The 15,239-nt window shown below is 40.7% G+C and overlaps 1 protein-coding gene across 6 annotated transcripts in view; it reads left to right on the top strand.

The window, feature by feature from the left end:
• rapgef2b (Rap guanine nucleotide exchange factor 2b) overlaps window positions 1-15,239 on the top strand; it is a 386,293-nt gene that overhangs the window by 134,740 nt on the left and 236,314 nt on the right. The window contains exons 1-2 of one of the 6 annotated variants that reach the window (XM_043674012.1): window positions 11,281-11,409; window positions 11,502-11,577. The exons of 3 other annotated variants lie outside the window; for them this stretch is intronic. The gene's annotated coding sequence lies outside the window, so the exon portion shown is untranslated. Of the gene's footprint in view, window positions 1-11,280; window positions 11,410-11,498; window positions 11,578-15,239 lie in introns of those variants that run through there. 2 more of the 6 variants (XM_043674014.1, XM_043674013.1) reach the window with 2 other exon arrangements.

Genomic DNA, 15,239 nt, shown 5'->3' on the forward strand with positions numbered 1-15,239 from the left:
CCTTCAGAAACAATATAATGCAAATTATCCCTTAATGGCCAGATCTGATGTGAATTGTATTTTTTTTACCTACAGGCAGTAGTCAGAATTCCAACTATAATGTTCTCATTGATTTCAAAATAGGGGATGAAAATGTAAACAGACTTTTGAATAACAAGGAGAAATTAATGTAATTTCTTACAATCTCTCTGTAAACCAGGAGCATCCCACCCTAGCCTCGGGACATCCAATCTCGTGTAGGTCAACAGAGCAAGTTAACTCTTTAATATCACACCGTGTGATCTAACTTTGCTAACCAGTCTATCATGAGGAATCTTGTTGAATGCCTTACTGAAGTCCATAAAGAACATGTACTGTGCCCTCGCCAATCCTCTTTGTTACTTCTTCAAAAAACTCAGTCAAGTTAGTGAAACATGATTTCCCATGCACAAAGTCATGTTGACTATCCCCAATCAGTCCTTGCCTTTTAAAAGTATATAGCTAATGCCAGCACACTGAACAGCATTGATGTAAAGAGGAATCTTAGGGTTCAAAGTGGCCACACAAGTAGATAGGGTGGTGAAGAAGGCAGATGGCATGCTTACCTTTATTGGTAAGGAAATTGAGTACAAGAGTCAAGGTGTCATGTTGCAGCTTTATTAGACTTTGGTTAGGCTGCACTTAGAGTATTTATGTTCAGGTTGCAACATTACAGGAAGGGTGTGGAGGCTTTGGACAGTTGCAGAACAGGTTTACCAGGATGCTGCTTTTAATTAGAGGACGTGAACTGTAATGAGAGGCTAGAAAAACTCTGGTTCAGTTCTCTGGAGTGGCGAGGCTGAGGGGAGACTTGATTTAGATGTATAAAACTATGAGAGGCATAGATCGGGTTGACGGACAGAATGTTTTTCCAGAGCTGAAATTTCTAAAACTAGGGGGCATGCATTTAAGGAAAGAGGAGGAAAGTTCAGAGCAGGTGTGAAGGGTAAGTTTTTTATACAGCGAGTAGTTGGAGTGTGGAACGCGCTGCTGGGGGTGGTGGTGGAGGTAGATACGATAGGGATATTTAAGAGACTTTTAGATAAGCACATGAATATGCAAACAATGTTGGGTTATGGACCAAGGCAGGCAGAAGGAATTAGTTTAATTTGGCATCATTTTTGGAACAACATCATGGGCTGAAGGGCCCATTCCTGTGCTGTACAGTTCTACGTTCTATGACATGTCACAGTGAAGCAATTTTATTAAGCTTCCTATTGTAATGTCAACAAACTGACCTCAAATTTAAATTGGATATAGATTTGAAAAAGATAAATTTTCTTGGCTGTGGGGTAGGAACAGGGAATGGGGCTAATAGGATTCTTTCAGAGGGTTGACAGAAGCCTGATGAACCAAATGATTTCCTTCTGCTGTGTTTGATTCTGTAAGCATGTGCAACTTATGCAACAGTTAACATAATTGGGAGAGTTATACCCTAAATGTAAGTCAAACCCTAAATGTAAAACATGTGCATTCCTGGTATTTTTGAGCAAAACCTTTTATTTCCATCAAAGGACTTCACAGACATAAATTTGAGTAGCAAACAATGTTTTCTCTCATTTTCTTTTCTTCTGCACAATATTTATTCTCTCCACCACAAATGCTTAATAGCAGCAGTGTGTATTATCTACAAGATTAACGGCTGAAATTCACTAAACATCCTTAGTACCTTCCAAATCCATAGCCACTTCCATCTAGAAGGACAAGGGCAGCAGATCCATGGGATGCCACTGCCTGCAAATTCCGTTCAAACCACTCACCATCCTGACTTGGAAATATGATTAGATTAGATTAGATTAGATTACTTACAGTGTGGAAACAGGCCCTTCGGCCCAACAAGTCCACACCGACCCGCCGAAGCGCAACCCACCCAGACCCATTCCCCTACATTTACCCTGCACCTAACACTACGGGCAATTTAGCATGGCCAATTCACCTGACCTGCACATTTTTTGGACTGTGGGAGGAAACCGGAGCACCCGGAGGAAACCCACGCAGACACAGGGAGAATGTGCAAACTCCACACAGTCAGTCGCCTGAGGCGGGAATTGAACCCGAGTCTCTGGCGCTGTGAGGCAACAGTGCTAACCACTGTGCCACCGTGCCATCCATATGTTGCCATTCTTTCATTGTCATTGGGTCAAAATCCTGGAATTCCTCCCTCAGGGTAATGAGGGCATGTAGACTGCAGTAGTTAAAGAGGGCAGTTCATCACCTCCTTCCTAAGGACAACTAGGAATGGGTATAAATGCTAGCCAGCCAGAACACCATGTCCCATGAGTGAACTAGTGTGTGTTGCACTGCGTGGACTTAGTAAAATTATCATTTGGCTGGGAACCACACCCAACTTAAAGAAACTGCTGCTTGTACTGAGAATGTGTATAGGACATAAGCAGGTAGGAAAGAGTTAAGTTTTGAGTTTTGTGAAACAAGAGGTTCAGCTGAGCATGTCTCAGATCAGATAAGAACTTGCAGTTAACAGTGGGATGCTGGAGGCAAGGGTAATGGGTTAACAAGGTGTAAAAGTATTCATTATGAAGAGTCATTTAACAGTATTGGAAGCATTCAGTATGTAAGGTCAGTTTAACAAGTGAAAAGTATTCATTTGTTTGGGTTCAATTCCCCTGGCTGGGTAATTGAGATTCAAATCCTCTGAATGGTACTGGGATTCGAGTCCCTTGGGGTGGGTTTGATTTGAGGTTTGAGTCTTCCATGCTGTGTTGGAGTTGGAGTATTTAAGTGAGATTCGAGCTTTCTGTTTTCAAGTGAGGTTTGAGCTCTCTGTTCAAGCAAGGTTTGAGCTTTCTGTGTTTATGTGAGGTTTGGGTTTTCTGTGTTTAATTGGGGTTTGAGTTTTCTGTGTTTAAGTGAGAATTGTTGTCTCTGTGTTTAAGTGGGGTTCAAGCTCCCATGAGAAGTGGTGAGAAAGAGGTTAAAGTCCCCAAGTGGTGAAATTTTATAATTTCAGTGAGAGGATGGAAAAAAAATGAAGGAGAGAAATGCTGAAATTAAGGTTGTACTCGTACTTGAGTTGAAGGAGGAGAGTTTCAATGTAAATTGTGCCATGCTGAGAGTTTTTGATGTTTAAAAATGTTGGTTTGTTAAAGTTCTGGTTCAGAAAATCCTTTTAATTAATGGTTTTGCCTTATTTGAATCCCGATCTCCAGTCAATGTGTTTTGTGAGCTGTGTAGTGGGGCAGATTTTGTTTTTGCATTGAAATTGTACAACATTATCTCCTCAAAATTATCAAACTTGTAACCTTAAAACAAATTGATTGAGGGCCTTGAGCCCCTGAGTTTCAAATTCTACAATGCCCATTAAAAAAAAAAGCGATTGGGTCAGTGGTCATGCTTTAGCCAGAAGGGAGTATTGTATTAAAATATTTTTGCTGCTGTTGTGCAGTGTGCTTACAAAAAGAAGAGTGCGTTTTTAGTTTGATGTTTTGTTAAAATTTTCTAGAGAATATCAGAACTTGAGGCTGCACTGCTTAAATTCTGTTAATTATTATTAAGACTTTATTGGCCCCCTCCATATTGCAAATTCAAAGAATGTTGATCTCTACCGAAGCTGCTACTGTAATTCTGACTGTCTTATTTGGGAAGTTTTGTTTGGAGAACATATTTTAAAATATTCAGTATTTGTTTATCATGAATATTTGAGATTTAAATCTGAACTGAAACTGCCTCTTCAATTGATAAAGCACAGGAAACATCTTGTTGTTTTCTTGCTGTTTCAGACTTTTGAGATACTTTTCCTGACAGCTTTCACACTAGCGAAGTATGAATTTGTTAAAAGAAAATAACTTTTGAATAACCTGAAAGAGTTTACCTGAAGGTTTAATTTTAGGGCCATTGATTGTTGTTTTTATAATTGACTGAATTGTTTAGGCAGTAAGATTTAGAAGTTTATGGATTGTATAAAACTTGATAATGTCATAAAAAGTGAACAGAGTAACAGACTTCAAGATGACTGAAAATGCTGAAATAGGCGTGATATTTTGTATATAATGTTGGTTCTGCTGGTTGTGGGTATGGGCTCCTTTTATTCTTGTCAGGCTACCATGATACCAGAGGTCTGAGTAGTCTGGTGGTAATTTCTGATATGAGCTTAATATATGGCAGTGTGGCCAGTGTCTGGATATATTTTAACTTCCTGTTGTGGTCTGCTGTTAGGTATCAGTGAGCTATGCTTTTTGGGTACCTGTTGTTTCTGAAGAAGTTGTGTCTGTGTTCTTCTGTTCTGTGCAGCTCCGGGATGCTGCAATGTGTTATGGCTTGCTTGAACAATGTTAAAATGCAGCTCCATTTGTGGGTGTTGGAATGGTTGTTGTTGTAATTGAATACTTGTTCTATGTGGGTGACCTTCTTGAAGCTGAGAATGTGGTGCTGGGAAAGCACAGCAAGTCAGGCAGCAATTGAGGAGCAGGAGAATCTGATGAAGGATTCCTTATGAAGGGCTCTTGCCCAAAACGTCGATTCCCTGCTCCTCGGATGCTGCCTGCTCTGCCATGCTTTTCCTGCACCACACACTCGACTCTGATCTCCAGCATCTACAGTCCTTACTTTGTCCTTCCTGTTAAGCTTGTCTAGAGCTGCCCATTGGCCTAAAGAAGAGTGGACTCACAGAGGAAGCCGAACAGACTATTAGGCAGACAGTGGCTCCAATGTTAAGCAGATATAAAGAAGGAGACACCCTCAACACACCAGAAAGAAAAGCCCATGAAGGGTTCAGGAGGGACAAAAACATTATAATCTTACCAGTGGGCAAAGGGCATATGACTGTCATATTGAACACAGAGTACAATACATAGAGAAAGCGAGCACACTACTAGCAGATACCGACATTTATCGACAGATGTGACACCATAACAGGAAAACCACATCACAGTTAGCTTGAGAAAACTACATCAGACAGGAGAAACTAACAAGACTAACTTCCAAAACGTGAAGCCAGAGGATTCCAACGCACCCCACTCCTATGGACTCCCAAAGGTATGCAAACTAGGAATCCCTCCTCAGACCCATAGTTTCACTCTCAGGAACGCTAACATACTGACTAGCTAAAGAACTGCTTCAAAGGCTAAAACACCTAGTGGACAACTCAACCCAATCCATCCACTCCACCCAAGAATTCCTCAACATCATCAAGGACACCAGAATAGACTAGGACGAGATTAGGGTCTCCTTTGACGTGACAGCACTGTTCATCTCTGTAGAGATTACCCTAGCCAAAGAAGCACTAGCCTTGCTATTTGAAGGACCAGAAATGCAGGCAACCTACAACACCAATTTTAGAAAAGACAGCATCCTCAAAATACTAGATCTCTGCCTCACGACCCACTTCATCTTCAATGGCCAGGTATACAAACAAATCAATGGATCACCGATATTAGAGCTAATAGAAGAAGCTGCTATGCAAAGACCAGAATGGACATCAGTTTCCACTATCCAGCCTAAACGGTGGATCCACAATCTAGCTGACACCTTTCCTCTGTACCAAACAGTTAGAGGAAACCCATCAACTCAAACAACATCCTTACCGGCATAAAATTCACCAAGGAAGAAGAGAACAACAACCAACTCCCCTTCCTGGATGTAATGGTCAAACGTAGGCCAATGGGGAGCTCTGCACCAAATTATACAGCAAGGCCACCCACACAGCCCAAGTACTCAACTACAACAGCAACTATCCCAACAGCCAAAAATGGAGCTGCATTGTTCAGGTGATGCATTAACACAATGCAGCACCCTGGAGTTGTGCATAGCGGAAGAACAACATCTACACAATGGCTTCAGAAACACTGGGTACCCAGAAAGTGCAGTCTGCTGATACCTGCATGAAGACCACAATAGGAAGACACAACATGTCTGTACATATTGGCCACACTGCCATACATTGAGGGCATATCAGAAGTGACCACCAGACTACTCCGACCTTTGGGTATCCTGGTAGCCCACAAAGAAGAAGGGCTTATGCCCGAAACACGATTCTCCTGCTCTTTGGATGCTGCCTGACCTGCTGCGCTTTTCCAGCAACACATTTTTCAGCTCTGATCTCCAGCATCTGCAGTCCTCACTTTCTCCTCACCCACAAATCACCTACCACACTGTAAAGAATTCCATACCCACAACCAGGACCAACTTTATATACAAAATACCACATAAAGACTGCCAAAAATACTACATAGGGAAAACAAGGAGAAAATTAACCAGCAGAGTACATGAACACAAACTAGCCACCAAGAGACATGACCAGCTATCACTTGTTTCTACATGCATAGACAATGAAGGACACCAATTCAACTGGGACAACGTATCCACTCTAGAACAAACCAAACGGAGATATGCATGAGAATTCCTGGATCTTGATCTGGAACTCCATTAACAAACATGTAAAGGTGGACTCTGTATATCAACCACTAAGAAACAGAAACAGCAACAAATCTGGAAATGACACCACCAACCCCAGCAGATCCAGACACACAGCAAGCGGGACAGAGCACTAAAGCTTCACCGGAGGCGAACTGATGATATTACCTAGAATGGTGATGAAATGTTGCTCAACAATCTGTTTAGATATGCTATGAACTAAAGTTTTCTGGCTCAGAGGTTGGGACACTACCACTATACTGCAAAAACTCCTCAGGGCCTCTTTATGCTATTTTAATCAATCTGCACAAGAGGTTTATGAATTATATCAGAAATTTGAAAAGGGACCAAAAAGATACTATGACCCTATGAAAGCAGAGGTATCTGTTTGCAAGTATTTACAACACTAATTGTTCATGTCTGTGTTTGATCTAGTTCTCATCGTTTTTGTGAGATTGCAAAGTTAAAAGGACAACGGTCCCATCTGTCTGTGGAAAATATAGGGTGTGCAGAATGGCCGACAGAAGGGATTGGTGCATGCAGCCTGTTTTAAGAAATTAAGTTTCAAGGTTGGGTGCATGGATGAAGAATCAGACTATGATTATGAGTTGAAATGTGTGGTGTTGGAAAAGCACAGCAGGTCAGGCAGTATCCGAGGAGTGGTAGGGTCGACGTTTCGGGCATAAGCTCTTCTCACTTTTTCCTATGATCATAGGTGGAGAGGGAAGAGAATGGAGGTCCAAGCTTTCTGAATGAGACCTACAGGAGTATTCCTTTTCTTCCTAACCAACAGAGAAACCTGAAATAGTTTTAAATTTGACTTGGTGATAGTGTTTCTCCAATTTGCACTGTGGGTTGAAATTGCAGATCAGGTCCTAAAAAACATAATTGGATCAATTTTATCTGCTGTTTCCTTCTTGCAAGTGCCCTGTTCATCTGGTCAAAGATCAAGTTAGTTTACAGACAGTAAGAAGGAAATGGGTTCAATAGGAATAAGTGAATACATCCAACTTTATCCTCTATCTAGTTTCTGCCTGGCAACGACATCTAAAATCAGCATCACTAAATCCAGTCAAATTGTGAACTGACTGCTCACCGCAAGATTATGACATTTTCCTGTCATAGAACAATACAATAGACGAACAGGCCTTTCGGCCCACCATCTCTGCACTGACTATTATGCCATTATAGACTAATTCCATCTGCCTGCACATGGTCCATATCTTCCTAATCCCAGCCTGTTCATGCCTAATTACGTCTTAAACATTGCTATCTGCTTTGACCATCTGACCTGGCAGCAGCTCCAGTCACCTACCACTCTGTGTAAAACAAAATAGAAGCTATCGCACATTGCTTGGGCTTGATGTCACATTGAATAATGCCAGTCAAACCAAGTTTAATGAAGCACTCAAGGGATTCTGTTAGACCTCGAGGGAATTTATGTTAAAATTACAGTTACACAATCCTTTATCTAAAATTCCGAAATTTGAAAACCGAAGATTTTTCGTGAAGTCTTTTTATGTATAACAAGGTTGTTTGGTGTGCGAACAGGTGACCCAACTCCACACCCACTCGACTAAAGTCACAGATGTGACGTAGCGGCGTGGCCCAGCACCCGCAGGTGTCAATTGTGTCTCAGTGCTCACACTAGTCACATGTGGGTCTGCTGTTCAGTAAGTTTTTTTTAACTTCAGTATGAAAATATAATTTATTCTGAAATCTGAGAAACAACTCGCCCCAAGGATTTCGGATAAAGGATTGTGTACCTGTGCTTGTTTTTAAATATCCTGAATTGTAATCATCATTAACCCATGACACAATTTGCAGATTGCTGGGTGCAACAAGTGCAATGCAACCAAATCACCTCACATTGTAGTGCAGTCTAACATCAACCTTAAAATACTGCAGAAGTTTTCTTTTTATTAATTCATGGAATATGAATGTGATTGACTGTAGCCAAAGTGATATGTACACAGCCACAATATTGTTAGAGAACCAGTTCTAGAACTTTGATCCAGCTAATGAGGAATGGTGATTTAGTTCCAAGTCTGATACTGACTTCGGAGGGGAACTTGAGGGTGCTGCCCTCGTCCTTCTAGATGGTAGAGGTTGTGGATTTAAAAGGTGCTCTCAAAGAAGTGCATCTGTTGCCTGCACACACTGATGCTGCTGTACTGTGATGGTCAGTGTAGAGCAAGTGGCTTGCTTGATGGTTTCAAGCTTCTTGAATGTTGTATTCGTGCTCATCTAAACAATTCATTTCGATATGTTTGCCTCATGAAATATTCTCTGCAGGTGAGTATCAGAAAGTCTTTTATCTTAAAATTGCAACAAAAACTTAAATGATAATGTATTTCAATATATTTGTTATATGGGATGACCTAGTTGTCTCCAACAATGAAACGTGAACATTCTTTTTCTATTTGGATAAAGTATCCAGATTTGGAAAAATATCTTATTAAAACTTCAAAAATGATTTCTGTGACTTTAATCATACTTCATTGTCCTTGATATCGTGTAAAACTGGGGTTGTAAGAACCTTTCAATTGTGTTCCTTATTCATGCAATCATTACTATATTACTGAGAATAAAACATCCTGATTCACTGAATACGATTTGTAATTACTAAGCTTCATGTTGCTTTATGAATTATTATAGAAAACATGTTTCAATGCAATCAATGAAAATTTTAAAAATAAATTACATTCACTTTTTCAGATGATTAATGCTCAGGGCTATCATTTTTTAATATAAAAAGCAAGGCATAAGTAAAATATAACAAGAAACTGCAGATGCTGGAAGTCTGAACCAAACAAATTGCAAAAACAGAAAAACACAACAGGTCTGGTAGCATCTGTGGAGAAAAATAGAATTAGCATTTGCATCCGGTGACTCCTCTTCAGAATAAAATAAACACTGAAAGAAAGATGATAGACCTTATTTTAATGCAGTGCTTTTGAAGATCTTGGTATCCCAAAATGCTTTAAAATATTTTTGAATTGCTGTACTGTTGTAGAAAATTCAGCAGCCATTCGAACACAGTAAGGATGTGATAATCTGCTTTAGTGATGTTGTCTGTGGGATAAATATTAGTCCCTTATCTTCCTTTAAAATATTGCCTTTGTGCCTTTTGTGTTCTCGACACAAAAGGTACAAATCAGTTTACTCTCTGTTTCAAAAGATAAAATCTCTGATAATGCCATACTCCTACAAGGCATTTTGTGCTTCCCTGTCTGGATTTTGTGCTCAAGTCTTTGGAGTAAAAGCTGAGCTCTGATATAATCTGTAAAATGCTATTGCTAATGTTAAATTTACTTCTGAGTTTTAAACATTTATATTTAATTTGCTGTTTAAAATTTTGTAAATGATTTTTTTGGGAGCCAAAATATTCATCAAATCAATATTTTTTTCACCTGAGGTTTCCACTTAGGCTTTTCTGTAAATTATTGGAGAGATGCATCAAAGTGCTTTGGTGGATCTTTTTCTTTTCAGTTGTTTATTTGTGTTTAACAGATGAGATTTACTTGATAATTGGCTATTCAACAAAAGACTTCAATTTAGAAGCCTATGAATTATTTTTGAGTGAATCCCTAAGGAGTACTGTTAAGCAGAGGGATCTGGGTGTATAGGTCCAGAGATCACTGAAGGTGGCAGTGCAGGTAAATAGGGTAATAAAAAAGGCTGGTGGCATGCTTGCCTTCGTTGGAAGGGGTATGGAGTGTAAGGATAGACAAGTTATGCTGCACCTTTATAGAACTTCAGTTAGGCCACACTTGGAATATTGCGTACATTTCTGGTCATCACATTACCAGAAGGATGTGGATGCTTTGGAGAGGATATTGAAAAGGCTTGTGGGGAATAGATGGGGGGGTGGAGTTTGTAGCTATGAACAGAGGTTGGATACACTGGGTTTGTTTTTGCTGGAATGCAGGAGGTTGAGGAGCAACCTGAAAAAAAGCTTGCAAGATTATGAATGGCATGGATGGAATGGAAAGTATGAGGCTTTTTCCCAGGGTGAAGGGCTTAGTTACTAAAGGACACAGATTCAAGGTACGAGGGTGCAAATTTAAAGAGATGTGCGAGGCAAGTATTTCCACACAAAGGGTAGTGGGTGCCTAGAACATATTGCCAGTGGAGGTGTTTGAAGCAGACACAATAGCAGCTTTCAAGAAGCACCTAGACGAATACATATCCTGTAAGTGAAGACAGTTTTGGTATGGAAGGACAAAATGTGGTGACACAGGCTTGCAAGGCCGAAGGGTCTGTTCCTGTACTGTATTGTTCTTTGTTCTAAATGGCACAACCAAATAACGGAATGCTTTGGCTAGTTGCTCCACTTAAGTTTTTTTTCTACAATGCCGTTGTACTTTGAAAAGGTATTTAAAAATTGTACATGTATGGTCTGGAAAATTCGTACATGAGATTCTAGGTTGTGGTGAGTGGAAAAGAAATTTGTGAAGGTCACTGATTTGTAGGAGAAACTGAGAACTCAAACACTAGTTGGGAAAATATAATGCGAAAGGCAACCAATCACTTGTTATCTACATTGAGACTAAAGGTTTTTTTCTCTCCAGTTATCTCTGAGCCTTTGTTCATTAGTAGGGCCGTCTATGAAGGTAGTACGACTGTTATGTAAATAGAGGTTAAATAAACGTTTTTAAAGCTGATTGTATAATGTACCCAAGGTAGTACTTTGAATGACCTTGGAACATGGGCACATGCTAAAATGAGTATCAGATTAGTAATCAGCCATTTCTTGAATGGCAACGTCTGAAAAGCAGCTGTCAGACACTAGCTGAGGTCATAACCATGGAATGCGGAAGCGATGCGCTTGCAGCATTTGTTGCACATATCTTGCAGCCAGTCGAGGTAGTCAGGTCACCAAGGCCGGAAATGAGTCGTCCGATGGAATTTTCGTTTTACTTGCCTCTCCACGAACAGCAATACAAGAGAAAGATAGATTCCAAAAGTTTGCCATTAAAAAAAAGTGCAGCACAGTAAAAGGCCTTTCGAAAAAAAATGGTAGAACTCGACTTTATCTATAATATATGGGTTAGAGCATTGTTTTGCTTGTCGCTGAAGTTATATTTGTTTTGTATTTTTACTTTTTTAAGCAGCAAACATCATTGCGGTGTCGGTGTAGTTCAGATAATGAGCTGAATTGTTTCTTAATGGCCGCACACTCGACTGGTGAGTGCTAGTGTAATTCAGTCGAATTGTGTTAGTTTTTTTTCGTTGTTGTAGATGCCTATTGTAGATATTTAAAGAGCCTGTAAGGGATTAAACATGCAAAATGAGAGTCCGTGTCGAAGGTTTCCAAATGTATTTGATATAATTTGTTTAGTATAGTGCATAAGAAACGAGTTTCAGATTTGTTTTGATTGCATTTCTGGGAAATTGGCTGGTCAAATGTTGATAGCTATTTACATACCTTTCCATTTTATTAATTTACAGTCTGTGTACAGTTATGCACCATATTTTTCAAGAGTCCCTATGCAATGTAATTGGCATTTTAATGAAAAAATAAACCATTTCAGTGGAGTAACCCTCTCAGTTAAGAGCAAATGACGTTGTTCAGAAACAGTTGAATGCCTTCTCGACTACAATTTAAATCTTTTCAGTGATTACTCAGTGAAAAATAACTTGGAACATCTTAGCTTTCTGCTGACTTCTCTTTTGTTATTATTGACAAATTTAGAAGCAATATTGCACTTTGTTTCACTTGCATGCGGAAAACCTGATTAAATCGATTCAATTTCCCCAAGCATTGTAAATATCAGTCTTCAAATGGACTAAAACATGTTTTGCTCACAATAACTGAGTTGAACAGAAGAGTACATTGTCTTGGCAGCCTGCTTTCCACAATTACAACATCAATCATAAGTGTGGACGATCTCTTATCAGCTTTAGTTAAGTTCAGTTCTCTTGTACAGTCAAGATTTCCAGACTTCTCACACTAGTATTGTTCCATTGCTAAGTAAAGATAGACATTTTGTAGTAAAAAAAAATGATTTATTGGAAAGTTGTTTTGTTTTGGATTTTGATATGGTTTAGTAAGCACATCGTTCTTGCTTTATTACTTAAATTGTTAAGTCATAATGCAGCAGCATGCACTTTGATATGTTGTAAAATGCATATAATCTGATGCTGTTTTTATAAACTTCTGTCATTTTTGAAGATTGTATCTTGGCAAAGAGAAGCCACAGCCATAGTGATGCATGCTAAATTGATTTTAGTTTGTGACACAGAATGTTAGTTGCGTGAGGTTAATGTTTGTGATACCATAGAAAGGAATAGCCTAGCAATGGGGGTTGGACTGCTGTGAAATTGGAATGTTGGGGCCCAGGTTAAGGGTAAAGAACTTTAAATAACTTAGGAATCAGCCGGACTGGTTATGTGTCATACTTGTATGTTGTATAAATATGTGCCATATAACCATAAACCAGGGGCAAACTAAAACAGTGTTTATTTTGAAGACTCAATTTCTGGTATTTTCTGGAGAAAAAGTGTAAGAATAGCACATTGTTCTGACAAGCTGGGAAAAAACATCATTATGTTAATGCAAGGCTCTAAAATGCATGACTGTCATTATTGTCTTTAAAGATCTCAGAGTATCAATAATATCAAGGGGTAATACATTTTGTATATGTTCAAGGTTTGTGTCAAGATTTGTAGCTCGGGTGCCAGTTGTCATGGTGTAGGTATGTTCGCTAAGCTGGGAAGTTGATTTGCAGATGTTTTGTCCCCTGTCTAGGTGACATTTTCAGTGCTTTGGAGCCTCCTTTGAAAAAGTGAGAACTGCAGATACTGGAGATCAAAGTCAAAAAGTGTGGTACTGGAAAAGCACAGCTGGTCAGGCAGCATCCAAGGGGCAGGAGAATCGGTGTTTTGAGCATAAGCTCTTCGTCAGGAATGTGGGGAAGGCCTGGGGGGGGGGGGGGCTGAGAGATAAATGGGAGGTGTTTGGGGCTGGGGGGAAGGTAACTGGGAATGTGATAGGTAGATGAAGGTGGGGGTGATGGTGATAGGTTGGAGTGGAGGATAGAGTGGATGGACAGGTAGGAGAGTTTCAGAGGGCGGTGCCAAGCTGGAGGGTTAGATTTGGGATAAGGTGGGGGGAGGGGAGTTGACGAAACTGGTGAAATCAACTTTGATCCCTTGTGATTGGAGGGTCCGAAGGTAGAAGATGAGGCATTCTTCCTCCAGGCATTGAGGAGACAGGATGTCAACTTGCAGAATGTTTCTGAGAACATCTCTGGGGCACACGCTCTGAACAACCTCATCGCCCTGTGGCCAAACACTTCAACTCCGCCTCCCACTCTGCCAAGGCCATGTAAGTCCTGGGCATCCTTCACCTCAAGGTTCTAGTCACCTGATGCTTGGAGGAAGAATGCCACATCTTCTGCCTTGAGATCCTCCAACCACACGAGATCAATGTTGCTTTCACCAGTTTCCTCCTCTCCCCTCCCCCAACTTTATCCCAGATCCATCCCGCCAACTTGGCACTGCCCTCTTGAACTATCCTACCTGTCCATCATCTTTCCCATCTATCTGCGCCATGCTCCACTCTGACCTATCACCTTCACTCCCACCTTCATCGACCTATTACATTCCGGGCTACCTTCCCCCACCCCGCCAGCCCAACTTCACTCCCATTTATTTCTCAGCTCCTTCGGACCTCCCCCACATTCCTGAATAATAACTTATACTCGAAACGTTGACTCTCCTGCTTCTCGGATGTTGCCTGACTGGCTGTGCTTTTCTAGCGCCACACTTTTTGACAGCCTGCTGTGAAGCGCTGCTGTACTTTGTCCTCTGGAATTTATTTGGTTCCGTTTCTGCTGGATCCAGTTGCCAGTTCTGGTTGTTCATTGTAGTAGCTGGTATATTGGGTCTAGGTCAATGTGCTTTTTGATGGAGTCCAAGGCTGAGTGCCATGCTTCTAGAGATTCTCTGGCTGTCCTTTGTTTAGCTTGCCCTATGATTGTTGTGTTGTTCCAGTTGAATTTGTGGTCCTTGTCATCTTTGTGCATGGCTACTAGGATTAGCTGGCCATGGTGTTTAGTGGCTAGTTAGAGTTTGTGGATGTGGATTGCTAGTTGTCTGCCTGTTTGACAGTTACGCTCAGACAACAACTCACCAGGGCAAAAGGTCCTTTACCCATCATATGCAAGACTAACGTAAGTTATGAGATTCCATGCAGAGACTGCACGAAACACAATATAGAGTAAACAGGCAGACAAATAGCAATCCGCATCCATGTTTGGATTTGTTGCTGAGAACTCGGCAGGTTTGTTGCTGAAAACCCAAACAAGCAGACAAAATGCACCCAGAAACCCTAACCACTCTCCCCACATCAAAGATAGTTCGGAAATGACTGCCAGACTACTCTGATCTCTTGGCATCATGGTAGCCCACAAACACACCAACATACTAAAATAGTAGCTAATGAACTTGAAAGACCCTATACAGACAACAAGCAAAATGAGCATCATTAATAAAATACCTTGCAAGAACTGTAACAAATATCAACAAGTGTCACTACATACTGAGGTTCTACCTGTCCCCAGTGTTGCGAAGGATGGGCCTGGCCTCGCTGCCGCGGAACGCTTTGAGTAGTTGGACCATTCCGTATCACCTATCCTTCGTGGAGAAGTTTATGAAGAAAAACACCTTTGACCACAAGTCCATCAGGAAGCGGTCAGCATGTAGTGTCCTTGAGACCCTTCGGGGAAAAGGAGAGGGTGGATCCTATCAAGCGGTTCCCTGAGCAGACTGTCAAAGCCATTTGGCAGAATGCCTCATCGCCAGAACCTTCCAAGAAGCACCAAGACATGGCTTGGCTGGTGGTG

This window comes from Chiloscyllium plagiosum, chromosome 32, assembly GCF_004010195.1.
Source record: "Chiloscyllium plagiosum isolate BGI_BamShark_2017 chromosome 32, ASM401019v2, whole genome shotgun sequence".
In the NCBI taxonomy this organism is placed as follows: Eukaryota; Metazoa; Chordata; class Chondrichthyes; order Orectolobiformes; family Hemiscylliidae; genus Chiloscyllium; species Chiloscyllium plagiosum.